Raw genomic sequence first — 6,478 nt, 5'->3', positions numbered from 1 at the left:
GGTAGGCATGGCCTTCATGGACTCCGGGGGTACGGCTGAAACCCTCATCTCACATGAGATGCCTGGAAATTGGCAGCTGCAGCCAGCACCACACACAGTCACTTGTGTGTGACCAAACCCAGCTGGCAGGGCATCTTTCCCTAAAGCTGAAAATTGTCTTTGGGGTTGTGGGCAGACCCTAGTGAAGCTGGGGCATCAAACCCCTTCATTTTACTGGCTTCTTTGATTGAAAAGCCCCTTCACCCAGCATGAGGAGGTCAGCTGTCCTTTATCCAAACAGCCTGGAATGACCTCCACTTGGCAGTAGCAGGACACTCAGGAACTGTCCCCATTTTACTTTGCTTATAACTTGACTCAGGTCCCAGCAAGCCCCAATGGGTGAGGTACAGAGTATGACCTCTGGGGAGGAGGTGGCTCTGCTCCAAAAGAGTCCATGGTTTTCCAGCTCGTGCAGACAGCAATCTGGAGAACATGTGTAGGAGCCAGGTGGCAAGAATGAGATGGAGCAGGCCGAATCACTGAAACATGCTTCTAAGCAGAGGATCTGGACTCGATTTTGCAGTTTGAAAAGTTAGAATAAGCTCCAGGATTTGGTTGGTTGGGTTGAAACATGGACCAAAAGGTGGGTAGTCAAGGGAGGTTGAAATGCCTGAACTGCCAGGGATGTATTAGGAAAGACGAATCCAAGGACACGCCGGTCCCTACAATGGAAGAATAGGTTGTGAGGGAGTCCTGTGTCCTTGAACAGCTCTTCTCTGAGAAGTGGGAAACCACAGTCACGGAGCTGGGAAACCACCACACCACCAAAGTCACGGAGCTGGGATCTGTAAATGTCATGGGATCATTGGGTCCCGGATGACAGAGCCTAGTGACACTTAACTGCCAAAAACAGGGTAGGTGCATGTGCATGAAGTAGGCATGGAATGACCTCTGTCTGAGTCACAGAGATGAGGGCTGGTAATTGCAGGCCCTAGAAGCAGAGCTGATGGGCAGCCTGCTAATGTCCATGTCACATGCTGGGAGCTGAGTCCTTCCTGAGCCTGGCCTGGTGCAGGGGACAGGCAGCTGCCTCCCCCATGCTCTGGGACCTGGTGTGCAGGATGCTGCCATCTTCCCGCAGCTGCACGAAGCCCTCGCTGGGAAGGTGGAGGCCAGGCTCTGTGGGTAGACGGCAGTGCAGGCCCAGTGCCATCCCTGCCACTTCACTTTTCTCTTTACTAGAAAGCCATGTGCGTCCTCGTGGTCAGGCCCTTTGACATTTCTTATGGCCTTTTCCATTCTGAGGGTGGCTTTTTTCCCTTTACATGGATGCTCACGGCGACTTTATTCACAGTAGTCCTTCACAAGAAACCCAAATGTCTTTTTTCAGGTCTTCACCTTCACCAGCAAACTGGTATGTCCCATATGATGGAGTTCTGCCAGTGACCAAGAGGGACCTGGATGGACCCTTCAAAACACAGGATGGAAGGCACAGCCGTGGACATTCAATCAAGGCCCTTGCAGGCTTTAAAAGCTCAGCTCAGGCTGCGCAGGGTGTCCCCTAGGGATGGGGCTACACAATGCACTTCTGTGGTGGTGCCCTCAGTGCTCTGAGCAGCCCCAGCAGCTCAGGCGGAGGATGACGGGAGGCACCCCACACCACTGACAGAACCTGCCCTCAGTTGTTGGGTTGTCTCCCTAAATCTGTAAAGAGATGAGTGAAAGTAGGACTTGATCAGTTCTCCAACCTTCACTTCAGGTCTGTAGGAAGCCCTGCTCTTGGGCACAGACATGGAGGGCAGCCATGATGGCACATTGGCTGACTGGCAGTATTTGCCTATCCCCATGGTGGGGGCAGACCTAGGACAGGAATGGGGTGTCTAGCCATTGAGGGCCCTGCACCCCCATGTGCCTACCTGAGAAGCATTTTTGGCAAGACTCCCCCCAGAGCCCAGCAGCTCCTCACACACCCAGACGCATCTCTCTGTGGTATCTGCGTGTTGTGAAATCAGCCCCACTCTCTTCCCAGTCCCAAAGTGTCTTTTCTGCCTACATTATTTATTTATTTTTTTTTTTGGTGGGGCCCTTGCCGGCGGCCGGGTAATGAACCGGCGCTGCAGAGGCTGCGACAGCCTCGCAGCCCATCGCTCAACCGCTGTGCCACCAGGGGTGGCCCTGGCTACATTACTTTTTAACTAAGCAATCTTTTTTAGGACTCATCTAAATGCTGTTCCATTCAGGAGTCATTTTGATCATAATTGCTAAGGACATTGATGTCACCTCCCAGCAGCCCACACCTGGCAGGAGCTTGACCCATGCCACAGCAAAGGTCCAGGTGGAGAGCAAGTGCATCTAGCAGAGCCCAGAGGTCCTTAGGGATGAGTGAGTGAGCACAAGGGGGCATACTGGTCTCATATCCTCGATGTCCTTGTGCCCTCTTCCAGATGTTTCCAGATCTTCCAACATATCAACTGAGAGATGTGATTTGTTGCAGCCTCCCTGAGTATGCTCCCCTCAGCATTCTTTTAGATCATGGAGAGGCCACGCACACCCAAGGAAATTTGTATTTGGGAATACCAGTAGCCTGTTCTTGTATCCACTCCAGTTCTGGGCGGTATATTCTGCTGCCCTGTCCTTATTGGAAGAGCTTCTGTGGGTCAGGAATGCAAGCATGACATGCCTGGATTCTCTGTTTGAGGTCCCATGGGCTGCAATCAGGGGTCTTTGGGTGCTTCTTCCAAACCTCCTGGTTGTTGGCAGGATCTAGAACCTTGCATTCCTGGAGACCACCCAGACTCTCCTGGCCAGCAGGATGGAACAGGTGTTCTTTTCAGTGACTTTCATGCTGTGAGGTCTGCATGTTCTATCAATGAAGTAAGCACTTCCCATTGCCACCTCCAATACAGGGCGAGGACCCCTCTAATCCACAGAATGACCAGAGTTGCAGTGGTTCCCACCTCTACCTGCCTCCTCTGGGAGGTGGGAGGAGGGACAGCAGGTCTGGCTGTCCTGCCAGCCAGTGTGAGCGGCATGTGCCCCCGGTGACAGCCAGGTTCAGAGGAACCTCCAGCCCTGTGGACTCCTTGTCAGGTGGGTCCTACAGTCATCCTCATCCAGCAGGCCAGCAGCATCACACTGCTGGTGGGGTCCTTTGGATTAATGACTAAGGACAGACCAGGTGGTTAACCCCGGGACACAACTGGTCACTGAGGATTCAGTGCCTTTTGCTGTACTCCTGAACTGTACAGATGGGATAATGTCAGACAGCCATGCCCTCTGAAAATTCACAGACAAGCCCCCGCATCTGCTGCTGGATGGTCCCCTAGGAGCTGGCCGCAGCATTCAGACATCAGGAGGGCCCAAGAAGGGCACAGTGGCGCAGGGTGCAGGGAGACCTGGCCACACTTGTTCAGCAGGTGAGCACTGTGCTAACGTGCGATGCGTGTCTTCACACTCCTGACTAAGTGATGTTCAGTCAGGTGTTTCCCACCTGTGTCTCTGCCAAGAAGCCACAGAACACCACTGCACAAAAGGACTGTTTGCACAAAGCAAAAACATTCCTTCAGGGGGTTCTTTAGAAATGCTTAATACTCAACAGGCTATAACTTCATGAGAGGCCTGGTATTAAAGACAAGCTGGCATATAAGTCACCTGACACAGCTTGTACCTGTACCACATAGGCCGCTGCCCACTCCCCGTCCGAGGTCCACCCACCATCTCTTCTGCGGCCTCCACCTGACTCCAGGTTCCCACGTGTGTGGGCAGCTCAGCAGCTCAGCCCCGCCTAGACTCCACTTTCCCGGGACATTGAGCAGCAGCGCTGCCCTCACACACCAGCTTCTCCACAAAGCCTGTCAGGAGTTACGCAGGAGGGCAGCACCTGGATAAGACCTGAGCAAGACTCAAGGGCCGTGCCGTGTAGATGCACCCAGACCCCCTTGGACAGAAGCCTGCCAGGCAGAAGCTTGTGAGTTCCACAAAAGAAGTGCCAAACCCTGCTTGGAGGATCCACATAGGAAAGCATCTGAGTGGCTGCATATAGCGCGGGGCTGTAGAAAGCAGTGCATGGCTATGTGCTGTGCCAACCCCCCAAAATAGGCACTCATGACCTTCAGATGAAGTGCTTTCACCCTTCATCCCTGATAGGGCACATGCAGCACTGGAATCGAACACTTCAGATCCTTGGAGCGGGGTTGGGACAGTGCACCCTGCACGTCAGCCTCTGCACCTGGGACTGCAGATCCAAAGAGTCAAAGAGATTCACTACCCGGTCCTTCAGGGGATGTTTGTTGGCCCTGTCTTAAAAGATAGCTGAGTTTCTGTGGCACAGGACAGATGCGAGGAATCACATTGCTAGAGGCCCTGGAGCAGCACTGAGAGTCAAGGAATACCCCCACTGCACCCACAAGATTGGGAAGCATTAGGCATCAAGTTGACAGTCACCATCTATTCAAAAAGGTTAGACTCCAATAGGTCAAGTATTCTCCCTGATACTCAAAGGAAAGTTAACATAGAGTATACCAGAGAGTGTTATAATAAGTAGGTCAAGTGTGTCTGCAGAGAGCTATGGCCTGTATGTTTGTGTTCCTCCAAAACTCCTAGGTTGAAACCGAAGCCCCCAGATGGGGATATTAAGAGGTGGGGACTTTGGAGGGGCTTAGGTCATGAGGCTGGCACTCTGCTGCTTGTTGCCACGCTGCCTGGTGGAGGCCAGTCCAGCAGATCATACCCACCAAGGCCTCCTCACTCATGCCCCGTGCCTCAGTGGGGGCTCCATCAGTGAGAAACCTTGAGAGGCCCCTCAGCCTGGTGGTCTCTGGAAAGTCAGGCTTCTTATGTGGGGGCTCCAAGAGCTCATTCAGCAAACCAGGCAGGAGCCCAGAACCCAGACTGGTTAAGTCCTGGCAGCAGGGAGGGGACATAGACCCCACCTTGTGGTGGGGTAAGGGCAGCGTATTGGCAGCTTTACAAAAGGGTTGTGTTTGTTTCTCTTTGTGCAGTAAGAAAAGAGTAAGCGCAGGCAACTGAGACCCCAGAACTTGGGTAAGGAACCAGGGTGGTGACTGGGCACCTGATCCTGGTGTCAGCAGAAGTGAGAGGGGCCACACACACTGCACCCCTCACTCAGCCCTGCTGGGGGTGATAAATGCTCACGAGGAAGGTTACTTACCCAACATACCAAGACGGTATCTCCAAAGGCAAGGACAGTGAACCAGGACCAAACAAAACCCATGTGGAACCCAGAGTCCCTTATCTCAGGGAGGGAAACCAAGGTCAAAAACTGGAATAAATATGCAAACCCAGCTATTGTCAAGAGCTCCTCCACCCACGGAGAAGTTGTGTTATGAAAAGGTTCAGCTTGAGGCGGTGACCAGCCCCTCTCAGGCACCACACCAGGCCCCCCAGCCTGGAACTGAGTGCCCCATGACCTGTGATGCCCCATGGTCTGTAGGCTGAGCGCTTAAGGGAGAATAAAGGACAAGCCAAGCCATATCTAAGACAGTCCAATGCTTAGTTTGTGTGTTTCCTAAGATGTTCAAGACATTTTTAGATTTGATGTTAGGCTTATAGTTTTCATGAAACATTTACAAGTGTTTTTAATAAGCTTGCAACCAATGTTTAAATGTTGGAGAAACTTTACTTTGTCATAGCCATCAATTTAGAGTGTGACTATGTAAAGAGTTATTACACAAAAATTTACGAATCTTGAGAATTTATTGAACAATTAACATTTAAATTTTTTTTATTTCAAACATAGAGCAAAATAAAGGAGAAACATTCCAACCCCCTCCCCATATTAAATGGGCCTCGTTGGTGGTATGAAGGTCAGCATGGGGGCCATGCTCCTAGCAAGTGCTGCCACTTGTGACCACCTGCTCATCTGAATGTGAGGGCGACACGCAGTCAGCCAGGAATGGACAAAGCATGCTGGGAAACTTCTCAGCCTGGATGTCGAGAGTCTGCATGAGTGCATGGGCGGTGGAGCTCAAAGCAGCAAACACCTTTCCTGCCCAGAACCCAGAACCAATGGAAAGTCAACTTAGGAACATGACACTCCCACCTTCTTTGAGACGTAAGAACGAGAACATGCTACTTTGTTCATTGAGAATAACAAACTCTAAGGCTACTGCAACAGGCTGTTCAGCTCCATTAAAGTAGCACAGAGAAAGGGAGGGAAGAGGAGATGGGAGCGGCACACACCAGAGTGGGGTGAGACCAAGGAAGGGGAATGAGCAGAGTTTGTCCTCTAGGAGGTGGTTGTGTGAACACTGGCAAAGTGCCTCAACCCCCAACTGCAGCCTGGCACCCACTGGTCTGTCCTTGGTCCTCAGCTTTGCCTTTTCCAGACTGGCGTCCCGGCACCACGTCTCCCAAGTCTGACTCTTCTGCTCGTGTGACGTGGCTGCCACCAGTCCCAGTGCGTTTCTTCCTCTCTGAGCCTGGCTCCTGCCCTAGAGATGGACCGACCGCAGTGCACACACACTCACCTGCTGCACCA

This window comes from Talpa europaea, assembly GCF_964194135.1.
Source record: "Talpa europaea genome assembly, chromosome: 10".
NCBI classification, from domain to species: Eukaryota; Metazoa; Chordata; class Mammalia; order Eulipotyphla; family Talpidae; genus Talpa; species Talpa europaea.
Note: the sequence above shows the minus strand (reverse complement) of the source record.